Source organism: Chiloscyllium punctatum, chromosome 29 (assembly GCF_047496795.1).
Source record: "Chiloscyllium punctatum isolate Juve2018m chromosome 29, sChiPun1.3, whole genome shotgun sequence".
Classification (NCBI taxonomy): Eukaryota; Metazoa; Chordata; class Chondrichthyes; order Orectolobiformes; family Hemiscylliidae; genus Chiloscyllium; species Chiloscyllium punctatum.
In genome coordinates this window covers 38,230,280-38,253,087 of record NC_092767.1, presented here as the reverse complement: position 1 = coordinate 38,253,087, position 22,808 = coordinate 38,230,280, and positions in this window count along the sequence as shown.

Sequence of the window (22,808 nt, the reverse complement as noted above, 5' to 3'; positions counted from 1 at the left end):
GGTGATTGCATTGAAACTCGAGGGGGAGGGACAGTCACTCACGATGTACTAAACAAACACTGATACGGTGATAAATTCCATGGCTTCTTTACTACTCAGGTAATTCAGTCTTCGAATAAACTCTCCTCACGTTAATACCGTACAGTTGGTATGTGATCCTGCACTGAACGTCACATGAGCCATATTCCCGACAGCAGCCACAATACCTTCATTCGAAAACAGTTGACTATTCCCACCAGCTTCTGACGTCGTCTCGGAGATGGAAGATGCCTCCTTGAGACAAGACTCAAAACTTTTCGCTTCCTTCCTCACTGCCAGCAAACCACATTAAAGTATCATGACCACCACAGGCAAAGGAGCCACGCGCAACATCGTGAAGCCATCTTTGAGTGCAGTCTCTGCTGCATTGGTTTGTCATATTGGCGCATCAATGACAGCCTCCTAGTCCTGGATAAGTGTGTCAAAGGGTTGAATGGCCTCCTCCTGGTCCCATGGAGCAGGTTCAAGCGTCTAATTGAGCTCTCTCCCTGTTCCTGCTTACCATAGCCCTCCTCTTACTGTGCAACATGCGGAGGATTTAATGGGCTTTCCCTCTTCTTGTTCATAGTTTCGATATGATGAACAAATTCAAGATATCGATGTGCAACAAGCTTGAGGTGCTGAATAAGCTCCTCTTTTAACTGTGGAAATGTGCAGTATCTGGCCACCAACCAGAAACATCTTCCTTTGTCCTCTGAAAGACCCCAAACAGTGGGGAGGTTACACCTGATCCCCATTATGCTAAAATAATTACGTGGTCCCGATGACATCCTCAGTCAAAATTCACCATTCACTCTTTCCTGAGCCCCTGCGTTTGCAATCGGTGATGGTGTATGCGTAGGGAGTGATTTCCTCTCACAGAGGGAAATCAATGTCAGGAATTATCTGGGCTAGAGTGTTAGGGGACCCGCATCACTGAAAGTATTTAAAGAGGACGTAGATAAGAGTTTTGACCTGACAGAGAGCTGACGGGCTTGAATAATGGGGCATTATAGAAGAATTAATGGGACTCAGCAAGATTGCGGTAATTCTGCCAAACTGCTTGCCTAACAGACAGGGCAAAGTGGTGTTTTTCTGCCATCCTTGGCCAATTTATGTGGTGGAATTAGTAGTTTAAAACCTTACACATCACATATGTGTTAATATTTGGGAGTGGGAAGGATACCAAAGGGAAAAGGAGCAGGCAAACAGCATTACGGAGGGCCCTTCGCACAGCACCAGGCATTCCAGAGACTGCAGCAGCAGCCTCTCCTCAACCACTCCCCACCCCATCCGCCTTCCACCCCCAGGACCTAACGGACTCACAGGAATTGGCTGAGACGTTGGAGAGAGTTACCTTGAAAGTTGGGGCTGTGATTGAAGACATCCTTGGGGAGATGCGTGCCCAGGTCCAACGCATCGCATCCATGCTGCAGAAGATCCAGTGCCTCGGGGAGAGGCTGGAGGAGGTGGAGAGTCCGACTAAGGCCTCGAAAGTTGCGATGGAGTCCTCGTCCAGTTGGTTCCAGGTGCTGGAGCAAGAAGTGCAGGCCTTGCGAGACCATATCAATGACCTCGAAAATAGAGGTCAGAGGATAAATCACAAATTGCCAGGCCCCTGGAAGGTGAGCAGCCAGTCAGGTACATTGAAAGCTGGGTGTCAATCTTTTTGGGCCTTCACGTCGAGTCTAGCAGGCTTCAGATTGAAAGGGCTTATTAGGTTGCAGTGCACAGGTCAGGGCCAGTGCAGCACCCCCGCTTGGTCCTAGTGCACTTCTATTCATATGAACACAAGCAATAAGTCATAGAAGTTTCCAGATCCGTAGGAAAACATCCACAGGCGCTGCTCTACAAGGGATCAAAAATCATGTTTTACTAGGATTTCTCTGCAGCTGTTATTCAAAAGAGGAAATCCTTCAATGAAGTCAAAAAGAGGCTGAGGAACATGTGCATCCAATACTCCATGAGATACCCCGCAGTACTTCGTTTCAGCCACGAGGAGTCAGTTTATACATTTGACTCCGCGGGTAAGGCTAAAAACTTTGTGGACACTTTAAAATAGACGGATTGGCCTGAAAAATACGGTTAATGTTTGCTCTCTTTTCTTTCTTTCCCCATGTTTTTCATTCCTTTTTTATTCCTTTCTTTCTCCCTAATAATTTCCTTTTTGGAAAGGTGGTAAATGACTTTGAAATAAGTTGTTACTTTTTTTTTAATAACGAGATTTTCTGATGGGAAATTTTGTGGATGTTCTTTGTTGTCTCTCCCGCTTTTTTGTTGTTCTGCTTCTCTTTTAGTCACAAGTACGGGTGACGTGAAGCCAGGGACGGGTGGATTGTTCAACCTTGCTTTGTGTTTTTTTTTCTGTTGATTGAAGGATCATCTCCTTGTATTTTTTTTTCTGGACTAAGGCTGGAGCACAGTCCGGGTTTGAAGGAACTGTGAAGAAGGGGATGTGAAGGGTGAGTGCCCTCTATGGGCAGGGGGAAGAGTCTTCCATTCAAGGTTTTATAGTTGGCTTTCTTTGTAGTTTGTTTGGTAGCAATAGTTGTTCAGAGTTATGCTAGAGTAGTTTTTGTATATATAGTTTTTCAATTCTATGAATCTTTCTTTACTTATGCTCGGTGCTTTGTAAGCAGGGTTCTCCCTCCGAGGGGTTCAAGGTTGTCTGAAAGGGGATATGGATAAGTGTTTATTAAATGATGCACCTGGAGCATTACGGGAAGTCATTCGCCTGTTAAAAGGCAAAAAAGTGCTTTCTAGCCTTAAGAGGAAAAGGGTTGATATCATTTTGTTGCAGGAAACCCATCTTGATGTTGGGAACATCTAAAATTACAACGGGGGGTCATGACCGGATATTCTTTTCATCCTTTATTAATAAAAGTAGGGGAGTGGCCGTACTTATCTATAAAACTCTTCCGTTCACATTATTCGAGCAGGTGAAAGATGAGCAGGGACGGTTTGTGATACTTAAAGCCCTGATACATGGGAAGGAATGTGGCATTTTACACGTCTACTGCCCTCCAGTGCATCCCCTCAAAATTTTGATTAGTGCTTTCTCTAATTTGATTGTTTTTGGAACACGGCACATTATTATGGGGGGATTTTAAATGTCTTTTGGATCGACAGTGGACAGGATGCCTTGTGGGCCCCCAACGATTTCTTCAACTGCCAAGCAGGCAGTTTACTTCTGCGAGAAGTTGGGGCTGGTGGATATTTGAAGATACTTTAACCCTATCGGCAGTGACTTCACCTTTTTCGCAAACCCACATAAATGTCACATGAAGATTACCCTCTTTCTGGCTGCCTCGGCTCTTCTGGATTCGATTATGGGTTGTAAAATTGGGAATATATCTCTCATCACGCGGCAGTATATTTGGAGGTTAAGGCCAAGAGTGAAGGGTTAGATTTGCAGCAGTGGCATTTGGGTCCCTTTCTCCTTAAGGATTCCAAATTTGAGCAATGCCTTTTGAAGGAGTTTCAGGAATTCTTGACTATCCACTCAGGCATGGCAAGTCGTCCGTACACGCTATGGGAGACTGCTAAGGCCTTTGCTAGTGGATTAGGCATTTCCTGTTTGGCCAGCCAGAAATGACAGAAGGAGGAACAGCAGCGTCTACTTGAGACATAATTGAAAGCTGCGAAGACGACCCATTTTGCGTGGCCTTTGGTCACTAACCTACAGCAGATCATGGCCCTTCGGGCTGCCTTGAATTCAATACTGACACAAAACGCAAAGAAAGAACTTTATTTTCCTAGACAAAGAATGTTAGAATATGGGGATAGGCCAGGGAAGTATTTAGCATATCTGACTCGGAAAAAGCGTGCTCTCCAATCCATTACTGCAATCAGAGACAGCGCCGGGGTCCTTACATACGATGCTCAAAAGATTAATGGGGCTTTACAGAGATTTTACTTTGAATCATATCGGTCTGACGGTTGTGAAGACAGGAGGGCTAAAATGGAAACCTTTTTTAAGAAGCTTGTTATCCCACGGGTAACCTTGGAACAGGCCGCTCTCCTTAATGGCCCCTTGACAGTTCAGGAAATACAGGTCGTAGCAAGGCAACTTCAAAATGGGAAAGTGCCTGGCACTGATGGTCTTCCGGCTGAGTATGATAAAAAGTTTACAGGGATTCTGTCAGAGCGGATGTTGGAGATGAACACTCACTCGTATACGCATGAATGCTTACCACATGTTTGAGAGAAGCTAATAATTCCTTAATTCTTATGAAGGGGAAAGGTTCCTGAGGATTGTGCCTCATACAGGCCCATCTCCCTATTAAATTCAGATTTCACGATTCTGTCCAAGATCCTGGCGCTGAGATTGGAAAGGGTGTTGTCCCATATTATTAAAGAGGATCAGACAGGCTTTATAAGGGGCCAGAGGTCATCTAATAATATTAGAAGTTTGCTGAATGTGGTCCAAGTTGGTCAGCAACGATCGATTCAGGGGTTGGTGATTTCCTTAGATGCAGAGAAAGCATTTGATGGGGTGGAATGACCATATCTTTTTTATGTCTTAGAACAGTGTGGGTTAAGTGAAGTCTTTGTTAGGTGGGTGGCGGTTTTATATCGCCAACTACTGGCCGTGCTCATCACCAACAGGTGAAGTCTGGGAATTTAATGATTCGTCGGGGTAGTCGGCAAGCCTGCCCCCTCTCACTGTTGTTGTTTACGTTGGTGATAGAGCCGCTGGCAGAGGCCATTGGTCAGAATGTCCACATAACTGCTCCGGAAGTGGGATCGAGGGCACACAAGATTACACTGTATGTGGATGATGTCTTTTTGTTTTTATTGAACCCGATGACCTCCGTACCCCATTTTACACAATGAATCAGCTGATTTGGGGCTATTTCAGGATATAAGCTTAACTTTGCAAAATCGGAGGCTATGCCTTTGGGGAAACTTAAGGATGTGTCAGAAGTTGAAGGTGGCCCTAACTTCCCTTTTAAGTGGTCACAGGCAGGGTTCCAGTACCTACTCATTTTTATTACCCCCAAGTTTGGTCTGTTATTCCGGACTAACTTTGCTCAATGACTCGACAATATTAGGTGAGATCTCCAGAGATGGGAGGCTCTTCCAATTTCAAAGCAGGGCTGATTATCTTTCATTACGATGAATGTTCTTCCTCGTTGGCTTTATCCCATGCGTATGCTCCCTATACTTTTTCGCAGGTCAACGCTGTGGAAGCTTCTGGGGTGGTTTGGTTCCTTTGTCTGGCATCGTGGGCGGCCCCTCATCAAACTTACTAAATTGCAGTTGCCTCAAGGAGGGGAGGAGTTGATTTCCCAGATGTCAGAAGGTATCAATGAAGTTCCCTGCTGTCCTTCATCTGCAAATGGGTAGGTAACGATTCAAACTCAGTATGGCTGGATATTCAGGCCTCCAAAGCAAAATGCCCTCTTATTAACCTGTTGTTCATGGATAAAATGAGCACAGTTATGGACCATTGCCGGAACCCCATTGTCATTAGTACAGTCAGGGCTTGGAGGGCGATGCGTCAGATTGAGGGTTGTTTATCCAAGACTTCCCCATTAACACCTATACTTGGCATGCCAGGTCTCCGACCAGAGACGATGGACTCAGGGTTCAAACTATGGGTAGCGAGAGGAGTATCTAGTTTTGGAGACTTGTTTGAGGGGGAGGTTATGATGTCTGTTGAGTAATTGAGCTGCAAATAACGGTTGCCCAGTAGAGAATTTTTACGTTTTATTTTCAGGTTAGGGATTTCATCCAGACGAAGACTACACTTCTCACTAAGCCTTATAAGCCCGATCCAGAGACGTTGTTGCTACGTTCCACAAGCACCCTTTCGGTTAGTGCCCTCTATCACCTGCTGGGTGGCAAGGCCTGGCAGGATATTAACAGTTTATGTGAGCTCTGGGGGCAAGAGCTAGGAGTGGAGATCTCTTCTGAAACATGGGAGAACATATGGGAGAATAGTTAAAAGATCTCTATATGTAATAGGACATGCGCTACACAGTTAAAAGTTCTGCACATGGCGCATCTAGCACCAGACCATCTGGCAAAGTTTTTAAAAAGGGGCATCTTCAGTGTGTCCCAAATGTAAAATAAGTGTAGGTACACTTACCCATTGCTTCTGGTCATGGTACAGGCTCCGTGTTCACTGGAGAGCAGTGGCGGGAGAGATAGGGAGGGAATTGAGGACTGAAGTCAAAGTAGACCCGATATCTCTCCTCTTAGGTCCACCGAATTTGTCAGCTTGAGACGGGCATGAGAATAAACTATTTAATATTCTTGCACAGAGTGCACGGAATAAAGTTCCGATGAATTGGGTGTCTGAGAACCCGCGGGGCTTGCTGGGATGGCAGAAATAAATTATGGAGGACATTCCCTTGGACATTTTTACAAACATGGTGCACCACGCAACAGATATTTTTTATAAATCATGGCAGCCCTTCTTGAGTTACTTGGAAACAGATTTGTCGGTTGTCTTAACTAGAGCGTTTGTTTAACCAGGATGGTTAGATTTGTCAAGCACTGGGCCCTGAAGGGGGGATCTCCTGTGTTAATACGGGGGGTATCTATACAATGCTCCTGTTCAGCTTTGCCATAGGGTCAGTTAGAATCGAAACGTCAGCTCTTTTCACTCCTAACAGATGCTGGCAGACCTGCTGAGATTTTGCATCATTTTCTCTTTTGGTTTCATTTCAGCATCCGCAGTAATTTGCTTTTATTTTTTTGCTCCTGTTCTTCTCTTTGGGAGCTTTGCGCCGGGCATAGCTGTTTTACATTTTGTGGGTTTTTTTGTTTTCTCTTTTTGTTTTTCTTTCTTTTTTTGGTGTTGCTTTGCACAGTGATAGGGTTTGTTTTGTATTAGAGAGTAGGTTATAGTTAGGAGACAGCAGTTGTATGGTAACTTGTGTTTTTTTTTACTTTTTAACATACCGATATTTGATATTGATTGTATTTTTCAATAAATTTATCTGTTTGTAAAGTTTAAAAAATTGCTAATAAATATATTTACAAAAAAAGAAAGATCTTGCCGGAGTTATGCTGGATTTTGGAAAGATTAGAATATGTCACGTGCCAGTGAGATTAGGAATAGGAAAGTAGGACAGAAAAAAAAACCTGGCCAAAGAGCTGGTAGGGGAGGCAGCACATCCGACATGTGGATCATTGGGATTCCAGCGTCGGTAGGGCCTACACAACAAGGATGGGATGGACCTGAACTGGCTGCAGTCTCCGATATGTGGAATTCGCGAGTCGAGAAGGAGAAGTAGGCTTATGTTAGGACAAAATGTGAAAAATCAGTTAAGGCGCTTGAGGGTTACAAGGAAGTCAGGAAAGACCTAAAAAGAGAGCTCAGATGAACCAGGAGGAGACATGAGAAGTTGTTGGTGGATAGGAACAGATTTTAACCTAAGGCTTTCCACAGGTATGTCAGGAATAAAAGAATGACGAGAATTAAATTATGGCCAATCAAGGATAATAGTGGGATGTTGTGTGTGGAGTCAGAGGAGATAGCGGAAGCACTAAATTAATATTTTTTGACAGTGTTCACTATAGAAAATGAAAATGTTGGCAAGGAAGATACAAAGATACTTGCATCAAGATTAGAAGAGATTGAGGTTCACATGGATGAGGTATTAGATACACTGCAGAGTGTGAAAATAGACAAGTCCCCTGGGCCTGATGGGATCTACCCTAGGATCCTCTGGGAAGCAGGGAAGAGATTGCTAAGACTTTGGCATTAATCTTCAAATCATTATTGTCTACAGGAATAGTGCCTGAGGGCTAGAGGATAGCAAATGTGGTTCCCTTGTTCAAAAAGGATAGTAGAGGCAACCCTGGTAATTACAGACCAGTGAATCTCACTTCAGTTGTTGGTAAAGTGTTGGAAAAGGTTACAAGAGATAGGATTTATAACCATCTAGAAAATAATAATCTCATCAGGGACAGTCAGCAAGGTTATGTGAAGGGTAGGTCGTGCCTGGCGGATCTTATTGAGTTTTTTGACAAAGTGACCAAAAGGTAGATGAGAGCAAACCGGTTGATGTGGTGTATGTGGATTTCAGCAAGGCGTTCGATAAGGTTCCCCACAGTAGGCTATGATACAAAATGCAGAGGAATGGGAATGTGGGAGACATTACAGTTTGGATCAGTAATTGGCTTACTGATAGAAAGCAGAGGGTTGTAGTTGATGGAACATGTTCAACTTGGTGCCCAGTTACTAGCGGCATACTGCAAGGGTTGGTGTTGGGTCCACTGCTGTTCGTCATTTAGGGCTTAAAAGGATGCGTTAGTAAATTTGCGGACAACACTAAGGTCGGAGGAGTTGTGGATAGTGACAGAGGATGTAGTAGGTTGCGGAGAAGCAGAGATAGGATGCAGAGCTGGGCTGAGAGCTGGAAAATGGAGTTTAATATGAACAAGTGTGAGATAATACACTTTGGCTGGAATAATCGGAATGTGAAGTACTGGGCAAATGGAAGGATTCTTGGGAGTGCAGATGAGCAGAGAGATCTCGGTGTCCATGTGCACAGTCGCTGAAAGTTGCCACCCAGATTGACAAGGTTTTTAAGAAGGCATACAGTGTTTTGGCCTTTATTATTAGAAGGATTGAGTTCCGGAACCAGGAGGTTATGCTGCAGCTGTACAAAGCTCTGGTACGGCTACACTTGGAGTACTGTGTACAGTTCTGGTCACCACATTATAGGAAGTATGTGGGAGCTTTGGAAAGGGTGTAGGGGAGATCTACTAGGATGTTGCCTGGTATAGAAGGAGTGTCTTACGAGGAAAGGCTGAGGGCCTTGTGGCTGTTATCGTTAAAGAGAAGAAGGTTAAGAGGTGACTTAATAGAGACATACAAGATAATCAGAGGGTTAGATAGGGTGAACAGGGAGAGCCTTTTTCCAAGCGTGGGGACTGCAAACAGGAGGGAAAACAAATTTAAAGTGAGGGGAGATAGGTATAAAACAGATGCCAGAGGTAGTTTCTTTACTCAGAGAGTAGCGAAGGTATGAAATGCTTTGCCTGCATCTGTGGTAGATTCGCCAAGTTTAAGTGAATTTAAGTTGTCATTGAACAGGCAGATGGACGTACATGGAATAGTGTAGGTGGGATGGGCTTCAGATTAGTATGACAGGACCGCGCAACGTCGAGGCCCGAAGTGCCTGGACTGCGCTGTAATGTTCTATGTTATATGTTCTATGATCGGATATACACAAGAAGGATGGATGGACCTGAACTGGCAGCAATGTCCGATATTTGGATCATTGCGATTCCCGGATCGGTAGGATATACACAAGAAGGATGGGATGGGCCTGAACTGGCAGTAATCTCCGATATGGGGATCATTGGGATTCCCAGGTCAGTACGACCTACACAAGAAGGGTGGAATGGACCTGAACTGGCAGCAATCTCCTGGCAGGCAGGTTTGCTATTGTAACTCAGGAGAGTTTTCACTTGTGTGATCAGGGGCGGGGGAGGGGGCGGTGCGGGAGTAGGAGGCAGAGCGGTAGGTCCACAATACAGTGACAAAGGAGAAATTGGAGACTAAAACCAGTGCAGCTAAGACCAACAATACAGAAGCAGAGAGCATTGAACAAAATGGCTACCTGAAGTGTGATTAGTTTCATGTGAGGAACCTGGCAGGTCGGAACTTGGAGCTTTGGTGAGTACATATAACGACAATGTACATATCACAGAGACTTCCTGATAGATGGAGAAGAGAGCAATCAATCCAGTGGGTCCAGAAAAAGTTGCTGAATATGCAGTGAGTGGCAGGAGACAGCTGTTAAAAGTGAAATAATTATCCAGCACTCTGTCAAAATTGGACCATGTGTAATGCAATGTACAGATTGAAGTGACAAAGGAGGAGAGTGGAATTGCCTATTTACAATATTTTCTGGCTGTCTTTCGTAATCACCGGAAAATAGCAGCAGAGGATTTACCTCAGGGAAACTCAAACCAAATATCAGGTAGTATCTGATGTGTTTGGCTGAGGTGTATTTATTTCAATGCAAGGATTATTATGGGTAAACAAATGAATTTAGAACGTGAATCTGTACATGGGAATACGATGTTGTAAATATAATAGGGACTTGGTTGAGAAAGGGACAGGTCAGGCTGCTCAACATTCCAGGGTTTTGATGTTTTAGATGAGATAGAGGGGAAGGTAAACAAAAGGGGGAGGAGTTGCATTACTAATTAGGGAGAATGTTACATCTGCACTTAGAGATGGAGTACTGGAGGGCTCATCTACTGAGTCAACATGAATAGAGCTCAAAAATAAGATGGATGCAAGAACTGTACTAGGATTATACTGTACTCCCTGCAACAGCCACCGAGGGATTGAGGAGCAAATATGTATGCCGATTATGGAAAAGTGTATTAACACAAGAGTTGTATATCTTTCCACGCTTCAGGCTCTCTGCCTTTATTCCTGATGAACGGCTTTTGCTCGAAATTTCGATTTCGCTGCTCCTTGGATGCTGCCAGAACTGCTGTGCTCTTCCAACACCACTAATCCAGAATCTGGTTTCCAGCATTTGCAGTCATTGTTTTTACCATAGTGAGTGACTTTAACATCCCCAATATTGACTGGGAGTCCCTTAGAGAAAGAGGCTTAGATGATGTAGAATTTATTAAGTGCATCCAAGAAAGTTATTTGCAGCGGTATGTGGATAGTCCAACTACAGGAAATATCATACTGGACCTCGTATTAGAATATGTGTCTGTCCAGGTGATTGGCTATTCAAAGAAGATCATTTCGGAAACAGTGATCACGACGCCCTCAGGTTTGAGATAGCTATGAACATGGACTAAGTCAGGATCTTGTGGAAGTTAATAAATTGGCAGAAGGCAAATTACACCAGCATCAGTCAGAAGCGAGGGGATATTAATTGGGAGGAGCTGCTATCAGGCACATCCACATTTTTCATGGTGGGACTGTTTATTAACTTGTAATATCGTCTGGTGAATGTCCTCCCAAATGTTCGAATTTTAATCTATTTTGTTTGAACAGATATTTCGAGGACACTACATGTCAGAAAACAGGAAGAGATAATGGATGATTGTGTACTGTGTCCTTCGCACCATCAGCTTGTTCTCCAGGCACTGAAAGTCTTTATTGTGGGTCAGGGAACCTCAGAATTAATATGGCACAGACTGAGGCAATTCAGCCCATCGTACATCCACAAGCTCTCCCATTGTACTATCTGAAAGCAGATCGAGTTATTTGAGACAGACTGAGGGAGTGGGAAAATGAAACAAAAAGCAAGAATGGGAAGGGAGATCAATAGAGTGGATAGAAAGTGGAGCGACAGACTGAGTGAGAGGAACGGGTGTTAGATGAGAGTGAAGCTGGATAGATCAGGATGCAGCATGAGAAAAATAGACAGAAGATGGAAATTTTATTTAATAACTCCGCTGGACTGCAAGCCCTTTTTTCTGGTGCCATACCGTGAGGGCGCTGTGCTGATACTGGCTGTCTTCCCAGATCATTTATCTCCAATAACATCACAGAGCTGGGTTGCTGACAGTTAAACATAGTCCAATAGACCATTTGATTAGTTCCAAGGAGAAGGTGGATTAACTTAAATAGACCTGGCGAACAGTAAAAGGAAACTGAAAAGCCCCCGAGATACTGTGAGTGGGACTGGACCAGAGAATCTCAGTGAAGGAGGTCACTGATAGAGAGGAAATCAGCTTCTCAGATGTGGGCCGAATAATGATTTATTAAGGTTTGCACAACACTTCCATGGTTTTGTAATTCACATTTCAATTAGATAGCTCAAGGTCATGACTATATTTTAGCAATCTTATCTGTTTGTATTTTACATATTTTGGAATGTACAAAAAGTTATGTTGTCCCCATATTTTGTGTTGAATATGCATATTGTTTTACTGGGGAAGTAGGGACCTGTTCTGAGGGTTGGTCTTTATCTGCACAACGCTGGGACCAGAGTCCTAACAAGTCACATAACTAAGGTTGCGAGCAGATCCTTGAACAATTCTTTTAGGTTTGGGGTGGAGTTTCAGTTATAGAGGAAATTAGAAAATTGGAATGAAAAGAGGAGGTAAGAGTGCAGAACTCAGGAGAGGTGTTTAAAATCCTCCAGCACAGGCCCAAATTGGACAGAGTGTACTGAAAGTGTAAACAATCACACTGGACAGACAAATGACACTGAGAGGAGGGACGATTAATATAGGACTGAGAGTGTTATGTCTGTCTGCATGCCGTTCAGGAATAAAGTAAATGAGCTTGTGGCGCAGATTGAAATTGGCAGAGACGTGGCTGCAAGGGAATCAGGATTGACAGCTGAATATTTCATCCTTTAAAAAAGATAGATGGGGGGAGCGGTTGACTTATTAGTAAGAATGAGAATAAATCAATCGTAAGAATTCTGATCTTCTTGCTATTGGAATGATGTTGTGAAACTTGAAAGGATTAGAAAAGATTTCCAAAGATGTTACCAGATTGGACTATTTGAGCGACAGGGAGAAGGTGAATAGGCTGGGGTTGTTTTCCCTGGTGCGTTAGAGGCTGAGGGATGACGTTAGAGCGGTTTAGAAAATCACAAGGGGCAGGCATGGGATAAAGAGACAAAGTCTCTTCCCTGGGGCGGGAGAGAACTAGATTGCCTAGGTTTAGGTTGAAAAAGCGAAGATTTAAAAGGGACCAAAGGAGCAAGTTTTTTCATGAACAGAGTGGTGTATGTTTGGAACAACTGTGGGAGGAAGTTTTGGACACTGGTCCCATACCAACATTCAAAAGGCATATGGATGGGTATGTAAATAACAGAGGTACGAAGGATATAGGACAAGTGCTGGCAAATGGGATTAGATTAGGTTGGGATATCTGCTCGGCATGGACGAGTTGGACCGAAGGATCTGTTTCTATGCTACACATCTCTCTGACTGTATAACATAAAGTTGGGTCAGATGGCACAAAATCAGTGTGGGTAGAATTGAGTATCCGTAAAGGTTGAAAAAAGAAACATAGTTGGTGTCATCTTCAGGATTCTAATACACAACAGGAGATAGAAATGATACGCAGAAAAGGCAAAGTACAGTAGGCATGGGAGATTCCATTACACGGGGGGTCTGGGAACATCAGCTTGGCAGTGGTTCACAAAAAATATCATTTGAGGAATACCTTCGATAGGGCTTTTTGGAGCAGCTTGTGGTGGAGCCCACAGACGGAGGCAATTCAGCCCATCATACATCCACAGGAACAGGCAATACTGGATTTAGTGCTGTGCAAAGATGCAGACTATATAAGAGAGCTTTGGGTGAAGGAACACGAAGGAAGCAGTGATCTTAATATGATTGAAATTATTCTGCGATTGGAGAGGGGGAAGATAGAATCAGAGGTAATGGTATTTCAGCTGTATAAAGGTAACTACAGAGGCATGTGGGATGAGCTGGGTAGAATTGACTGGGAGAGGGGCTTGCATGAAAAACAGTGGAAGAGCAATGGCAGGAGTATCTGGGATTAATTCAGAAGACACAACAGAGTTTCTTCCAGAGAGAAAAAAGAAGCATGGTGCAGGGGAGGATGAACCAACCATGGCTGACTAGGTTAAAAATCACACAACACCAGGTTATAGTCCAACAGGTTTAACTGGAAGCACACGAGCATTGAGAGTGCCGCTCATTCAACAGGTGTTTGTGTAGGTGTCAGGGACAGAGTAAAAGCAAAACAGCAAGCGTATAATGTGACGAAGGGCAGAGGAAAACCAGACAATTTGGAAGCTCACAAAGACCAACAGAGGACAACAAAAAATAAAGATGGAGGGAGGAGATTAAATATGAGGGTAAGCTTGCCAGTTAAATCAAGAAAAATTGTAAGATCTTCTTTAGATATGTAACGGGCAAAGGCAAGACAAAAGTGGACATTGGGCTGCTGGAAAATAGCAGAGGAGAGACAGCCGGTGGGAACAACGAAATGGCTGAGGAGACAAATAATTTCCCAAAAATTCAAGAGTGTGACGGGGCAAAGCTCAGTATGTCACACATCGCCAAGGCAAACAGGGTAGAAAAGCTAACTGGGCTGATGATGGATAAGTCACCTGGACCAGAAGGACTACACCACAGAGTTCTAATAGAGAAAGCTCACAGGTAGTGGGGGCGTTAGTGATGATCTTTCAGGAATCATTGGAATCACTACAGAACTGGAATAACGCTAATGTAAAATCCATATTTAAAAAGGGAATAAGGCAGGAGATGGAAAATTACAGACCAAATAGCCTAACCTCAGTCGTGGTAAGATCCTGGAACCGATTGGGAAGGATGAGATTTCTGAATATTTGGAGTTTTATGGCAATATAGGTCAAAGTCTGCATGGTTTCATCAAGGGGAGGTCATACCTGACAAATCTTTTAGGCCTTTTCGAGAATGTAACGAGCAGCTTAGGCCAAGGAGGGCCAATGGATGTTATTACCCGGAGCTCAAGAAGGCCTTTAACAAGTGCCACACATAAGACTATTGGTTAAGATAAGGGCACATGGTGACATAGGTAATGTGCTAGCATGGGATAAAAGCGTGACTGTTCGGCAAAAAGCAGGTTGTAGGGATAAAATGGTCCTTCTCAGGATGGCAGCTGGTGACAAAATGTGTTCTTCAAAACTCAGTGTTGGGGCAACTTTTCACTTTGTACTTTAATAATCTACATGACAGAACGGAGGGCATTCTGACTAAGTTTGCAGACATTACAAAGATATGTAAAGGTACAGGTTGCACGCAGGAGGCAGATAAGCTGCAGAAGGATTGGGACAGGTTAGGAGATGGGCAAAGAAGTGGCAGATGAGTAAAACATGGGCTAGTATGAGGTCATGCACTTTGGTATGAAGAATAGGGGCATGGACTACTTTCTAAATGGGAAGTAAATTCAGAAGTCTGAAGTGCAAAGAGACTTGGCAATCCTAGTCCAGGCATCTCTCAAGGTAAACTTGCAAGTTTAGTCAGTAGTTACAAAGACAAATACAATGAAGGGATTTATTTCGAGAGGAATTGAATATAAAAGCAGTGATGTATTTCTAAGGAACTAAAAAGCTTTGGTCAGGCCACATTTAGATTATTGGTTGCAGCTTTGGGCCCTATATCTCAGCAGATATGTAGTGGCCTTGGAATGTTCAGAAAACGTTCACTGTAATAGCCCCAGGAATGAAAAGCTTAGCATATGAGGAACGTTTGTGGGCTCTGGGTCTATACTCGATGGATTTTAGAAGGATGGGGGTGATCTAATTCAAACTTACAGAATACTGAATGACTTGGACAGAGTGGAGTTTGGGAAAATGTATCCATTGGTAGGAAAGACTAGGATCCGAGGCTCATACATACACCACAGCAAAGACCTTTAAGAACAGAGATAACGAGTAACTTCTTCAGCCAGAGCATTGTGAGTCTATGGAATTCATTGCCACAGAAGGCTGTGAAGGCCAGGTCATTGACTATGTTTAAGCCTGCGTAGGATACGTTCTCGATTGTAAAGAGGACCAAGGGTTATGTGGCGAATGGGTTTGAGAAATTCCTCAGCTTTGATTGAATGTTGGAGCAGTCTGGATGGGCTGAATGGCCTGGTTCTACTCCTATGTCTTCTGGTCTTATGGTCTTTAGTAATATTGGCTTTCCTCAGTCCTCATTGTAGATTTATACTCGAACCTGATCTTCACATGATTTATCAAGAAAAACGTTCTAAAATTGATAACTGGGCAATATCATGTTCCCTCACTCTCGTCTCAGCAGCCATGTCCCCCAATTCTGCCTGCTTTCTGTCTCCACCCCAATGCCATGATCACATTGTAATTCAAGTGCAGTAAGTGGAATTTCATCACAGTTGATTGGCATTAATAAATCAACAGCATGACCCTCACCTGCCCTCTCTGATCCTGGAGTAACAATCTGAATTGCATTTATCAGGGACAATTCTCTGTTAACATATCCCTGCCGTTTGTCTGTTATAACCCCATGTTGTTTTAGGCATATTTTCCTATCAGATTATAGAGTATAAACATTCTGTCAATGCTTTATTTATATTGTAATGACTGATCACTAGCTGCAGGCTGTATGTTTCCAATTATAAACAGAGAGACTCATTTATATTCTGACAATCCTCTGTTATTACTCCCATATCTAATTCAGATTGAATGATAACACACAATCAATCTGCCATCTCCAACATTCCTTTCCTCAGTCACCCTCACATGTCCCATTACGAATGTGTAACGTTTATGTGTTATTTTGAAATGTAATAGTAACTGTATTGAATAGAAAGGGGTTAACTGGAGCTATTTGTTTAGCGACTGTGATTAATATCAGCCTCTATGGATCCTAACTGTGTCACTGGAGGATTAGGCTCTTCTTCTAATAAGGTCTGGGTTCGATGTGCTAAACCATAGTATGAGCAGGAGCATCCGCGACAGCACTAACAAGGATCAGCATCTCCAGAGAGAGGGGAAGGAGAGATCAGAATCTGAGAACAATGGACTCGAATGTTCCAACAATGGATCAGAATCTGAGAACATTTGACTGGAATGTTCCAATAACAGATCTGAATCTGAGAACATTAGACTGGAATGTTCCAACAATGGACAGGAGTTTTTCCTTGGGTCTTTACTACCTTTCTCAGCCTTGGATATCAGTAGCAGCTCGGATCCAAGATATCCTCTGGATTATTCAAGGTGGTTACTATCCCATCCTCGCGATAGTTGGTGTTCCTCGTAAGTCATTCTCTTTGTCTATTAAACCGAGTTGAATTGTGTTTCTGCTCATGTTAGGTAAATTTGGGAATGGGGGAAGTCAGTGTCTTCACTCCCAATCAAAAATTCCTTTCCTGTTAAATTCTATGAAGCAAATTACTACTTATAAAGTGCTCACTCAAACGCTAGAAGGAACCAGACTGTTCTCAAATCCATAAACCTTCTAGCCCTGCAGAGATCTACATTTCCATAAACTCCCCACTCACCAATCCTGCCCAGTACCATCATTATGATGTTCCAGTCTACTCGTCAGCTTCATGCAACATCTGAATAAACTTCTGAATTTGTGCCACCATGAAATCCGGATCCATCTGTTTCCAGTCCCTTTTAACGACATGTCCATGGCAAGATAATTGCACTTGAGATTTTTAACTTGTTCTCTCCATAGAATCTGTCAGACACGAAAATAGTGCATGGTGCTCGAGTCATTGACTCTTAATCTAGACGCACAGGATGAGAATCTGTTGATGTTTGATGAAGCAAGTTAATGGAATTTAAAATAAACTATCATCATTTGTAATAAACAGAAGCCTATCTGCTTGCCTCATGCACTTTGGAGAAGGCAATGGGCTTTCCTTCGTTGGTCAGGTCTCCGAGTAACTGCAAACCCACTCTTTTGTGTTCTGTGGAACAGCTGAACCAGCCGGTCAGTTCAGGATAGGGATAACACGCTGGTCTGACCAGGGCTTCATATACCTCGCGAAAAAGAACAAAAGTAAAGATAGCTTCATTCTGCTTCCTGTTTCCCATATCCCTACAGCTCAATTCCATCAGGTAGGTGACTATTCCTTATTTTAGGTATATTCCATCTCATTCAGTCTCTCCCTGAGAATGATGTCCGTTTCGATAGGCACCTCTGGTCCTGGTTTTATTGACACTGACATAAAGTGGTAAGGAAGGTGTAAATTCCACATCAGTGGCTGTATATAGAGAAGGATATTTTATATATATACCACATGAAAGAAATGAAGGTGGCGAAGTGAGGGAAGGTAATTATTGTGATCATCCCTGAGAGTGTTGTTGAGGCAGTGTTTGGGGTATTGTGCACAGATTTTCTCTCTTTTATAAGGAATTATCTCCTTACGACAGAGAGTGAAAAGGGCTTCCATCAGACTAATCGCAGGGATGATGATACCATGAGGACTGAGTGAAGATTAATCTGTTGCACTGTGAGATAATAAGATGGGATTGCATTGAACCTTCAGGGGGATGGACAATCACATATAATGTTCTAAACAGGCACTGATGGTGATAAATCCCATGTATTTTGTTTACTCAGGTTATGAGATTCTTGATACTTTTAGTATCTCTGAGAACATTCCTCCCATCCGCCCCCACTACCCATATCAATCAGAGAGCAGAAAATCCAGACTTTGAATTTGAACTCCACCTAATAATACAGTGCATTTGGTGTGTGATCCTGCACTGAATGTCATGTTATCCACAATGCTAATATCAACCACAATACCTTCATTCTAAAACAATTAACTATTCCCATAAGCTTCTGATCCACATGGAAAACATGGGTCTGTCTTCTCGGAGATGGAAGATGTCTCCCGAAGACTTGACAGAAATCACCTGGCTTCCCTCCTCACTGCCAGCAAACCACGTTAAAGTAGCACATGTTCCACAGGCAATGTGCCACGAGGAACACCATGAAGCCCTCTATCAGTGCATGATCTGTGTCTATGATTTGTCATGTTGGAGCATCAGTGACATTTTCCTGTCCCTGTATAAGCCTTTGGGAGGCTGAATGGCCTCTTCCTCGTCCCGTGGAATATTTTTTGGAGACTGGTTGGGCTCCACATCACCCTGTTTAACAGTTTGATGGGCTGACCAGTCCCCTCCTCATCCTGTGTACCAGGCAGCAGGATTGAATGGGCTGTCTCTCTTCTTGTTCAGTAGTTTCGATGGGCTGAATGCTTGCGCATATTAATGTGTAACCAGCTTGAGAGACTGAATGAGCTACGCTTTTAGCTGTGGAAATGTGTAGTGTTCGGTCGTGCTGTTACATGAATTTTATCAACATATTAACACCACATGCCTGAATACAGTCCAGGTCTAGCTGCACATGGACACATACTGCTTCAGGAGCTGAGGGAGGTAAATGTTCTGAACATTATGTGATTGATCTTCAATGACCATCCCCTGATGTTATGATGGGGAAGGACATTGATGAAGCCGCTGAAGATGATTGTGTCTAGGAATCTACCCCGAGGATCTCCTGTAGCGATGTCCCGGGACTAAGAAGATTGACGTCCACCAACCACAATCATCTTGCTCTGTGCGATGGCTGACCCCAAACAGGGGAGAGATTGTGGCTGATTCCTATTAAATTAATTTATGCAGCATTTCTTGATACAATCCTGTGTCAACACTGGCCTTGATATCAGGTCTGTCACTCTTACATGAGCTGCGGTGTTCACCTCTTTTGAACATACCAATAGGTTATTGTGTATGTTTGGGGAGTGTAACATTTTCACAGACGATAGTGAATGTCAGGAATTATCCGGTCTAGAAAGTTTGGGGAGCTAGATCACTGAATTTATTTACAGAGGACGTAGATGTTTTTCTTTACCTGTCCTAGAGAATGGGATGTGAATAATTGGGAACTAAAGCAGAGTTGATGCCAACATTGGATCAGCCATAATGTTATACAATGGCACGGCAGGCCTGATCATCCGAATTACCATCTAATCCTTTTCCTCATGTTGTAATATTCTGCAGTTAGAAAGTTATTGGTTGAACTTTTCCTGAACATTCCGTTATTGGATGTTGCAGTTAGAGAGAGCAAAGCATTTTATGAGTCATCTCTGGGTGAGGTATGGGGACTGGATTCATAGTGATTCTGGGTGTGCACCATGACCAACAAATGAAGCACAAGTTGCAGAGAGGAGACACTCAATAAAGAGACCAGAGGCGTACTTTCAATCCAGACTGGCTTTTGAATTAACATTTTAAAACACACACACACACACACACACACACACACACACACACACACACACACACACACACACACACACACACACATACACACACACACAGAGTCACATCTTAAGACAAAACAGAAAAAATGAAAGCTTTCCAGAAATGGATACATGATAGATTGTCCCAAATGTTATTTTGTTCTCTGAAGTTATTCTGCTCAGACAAGCTGCTTGTAATGCGATTTCGCCCCGGAATCTTTGGATTTAGCTGAACTCCGAGGAGAAAGTGAGGACTACAGATGCTGGAGATCAGTACTGAAAATGTGTTGCTGGAATAGTGCAGCAGGTCAGGCAGCGTCCAAGGCGCAGGATAATCGACTTTTCGGGCATGAGCCCTTCTTCAGGCATGGGGAAAGGACTCATGCCCGAAACGTCAATTCTCCTGCTCCTTGGATGCTGCCTGATCTGCTGTACTTTTCCAGCAACACATTTTAGCTGAACTCACTTTGCTTCAGACGGTGGGGAGATTCCAATTAATCTTTCATCAGGAATTCTCCACGACTCATCAGGTAGAGGTGAATCAGGGATTTTCTGTTGTCAGGTGGAACAAAGTAAGAGGGAGGGACCAATCGGTTGCAGCTTCTCAGGCAGGGAACATTGTCCCCCCCTCTCTGTGATGAAACTTGCAATAATGTCAACTGAATACCAAACTGGACCATGTGCGCTCATCGTGAACATTCTCTAGAATGGATCATAATGGAATATATGCAAGAGCATCATTGCTGTTGTTATACACCGTGCCATTCATGAGCAAAAAAGAAAATTCCTGCTTTATAATTTGATGATATGTTGGAATGTCAATGCTTAATTTTTTTAAAAATGGTTTGATGTTTTCATAATATCTGTGCTAAAATCAATGCATTTTCTTCATAAAATTCATTCCATAATTTTAGTCTCCCTGAGAAGAGAAAGTATATATCCAGCTGATGTTTTCTCAAAATCATGTATGATACAAAAGGATTTCTCATCGAAGTTCAAAACTGATAATGTTTCGGAACGAAAGGCCTGCATTCCAGAAATGTGTGAATAATAACTTGTTGATAAGCTTCCAAAACATTTTTGTTTTAGTTTAAGGGATCAAAACTACACATAATGTGTCATATGTGGTCTGAGCAACGCCCTGTACAGATGTAGACTCGAAAAATGTAATACTGGAAAGCACAACTGGTCAGGCAGCAACCGAGGAGTAGGAGACACGATGTTGCAGGTACATTTCTCATGAAGGACTTACACCCGTAACACCAATTCTCCTGCTCCTCGGATGCTGCCTGATGGGCTGTGCTTTTCCAGCCCTTCACTATTCGACTCTGATTTCCAGCATCTGCACTCCTCAATTTTACCCTGCATAGATGCAGTAAAACACTCCTCATATAACCTGGTACCCTTTTCCAGAAACGCTTTCATTCCACTTAGCTTCCAAATCACTTGCTCCAAGTGCAGACAAACTACATATGATTCATGTACCAGAATCATGAAAACCGCCTGTATCACAGAGCTCTGCAATCTCTCTCCACTTAAATTGTTTATCATTATTTTATCCTTCCATCCAAAATAGACTACTCACATTATGCTATATCTGCTGAAGGTTTGCTCACTAACCTCCCTTTGCCTATATCACATTGATCACACACGACCTCCATTTGATGACATACTGGATGACCATCTTGGTGTTAAGCTAACTGAGCTTTGGTATATTCAATCCCTTCCTCCAGATCTTTGATAGAGATATTAATCGTTGATGATTCCAATAGTGATCTCTGAGGCACTCCACCAGTTACAGCTTTGTAATGTGAAAATAAGCACTTATCACTACTCTCTATTTCCTGCAAGCAAAAGCTTCTTGAATAATAGGTCAGGCAGTATAAATGGCCTCCTCTGCAATAGAATGTACTCAATGAGCTTAGATGATTCGTTCTATTTTCCTCTGTAACTCGTTAAAGAGGCAGAATGGTCTCCTCCCATCTCATGGTCACGATAATGACCCATCGTGTCTGAATGACATTTAGTAACGGCTTACAGTTTTCTCAACATCATTCTGCTGACCTCTGTCTGTAACCCTTGGCACCTTTTTTCATCCAAAATTTATCTATCTCTGTCTTATAAGCATTAGTGTCTGTGTCTCTGTGTCTTATGTGTGTTCGTTCATGTGTTTGTGTATCTTTGTATTTATGTACTGACACTAGTTCAATTCTGAATTAGCCTGCGCGTTTTGTCTGTGTTTGTGTCTATTTGTGTGTGACTGTATGCCACTACATGTGTGCGGGTCCATCTCCATATATGTACTGTGAGTGTCAGTATATTGGCGTGGTTCCACATGTCCTTTGAGTATTTTTGTGACTGCATTTCTCTGCAATGAGATATTTGTTCTTGTGCGAGGGTGAAAATTATGGGAACACACAGAGTGGTTAAAGTGCGAATTGCCCTTCACTGAACAATGTTTCTTACTCAGTTGGAGGGACATTAATGTCACGGAAATTCCATTCGACCCGTACTGTTCCTCTCCGGCTCATACCAGGGTCCTCCCCACATGCCAGGTGGGCGGGTGGAGGAGGGATCAGATATCGGGTGCTTCACCATCTGGCTTGGCCCTTTCTCTACTATTACAGACCGTTTCTCCTGGAATAGGAGAAAGGCAGGGAGGGAGTGAAGGTGGGAGTGTGTGGCCCTGCTGTTAGTGCAGGTATAGGTGGAGGGGGATGGAGAATGGTGAGGTGTCCAGAGGGAGTCAGTCCGCAGTGCTATATCCATGCAGTGTTATTAGTGTTGGGGGTATGGTGGAGGGAGAGAGAGAGAGTGCCCGGAGTGGGGGGGGGGGGGGGGAGTGGGTTGGTGAATTCAATAGTGAGAGTGGTAGTGGGTGAGCCTTATTTGGATATAGAGTGTCAGCCTTGTTCCGGGGTAAGTGCTATAACAGATAGTGAGTGTGAGCGAGCAAACAGAGTAAGGTGACACTTAACCTGAGAGAGCTGGGAGGATATTGGTGCTTGTCCTGTGATGACAGTCATTTCTTCAGATCATGTCTGCGTCGAGGTGAGCTTCCCCGAATGTCTTGTCCGAGTCTATCACTAAT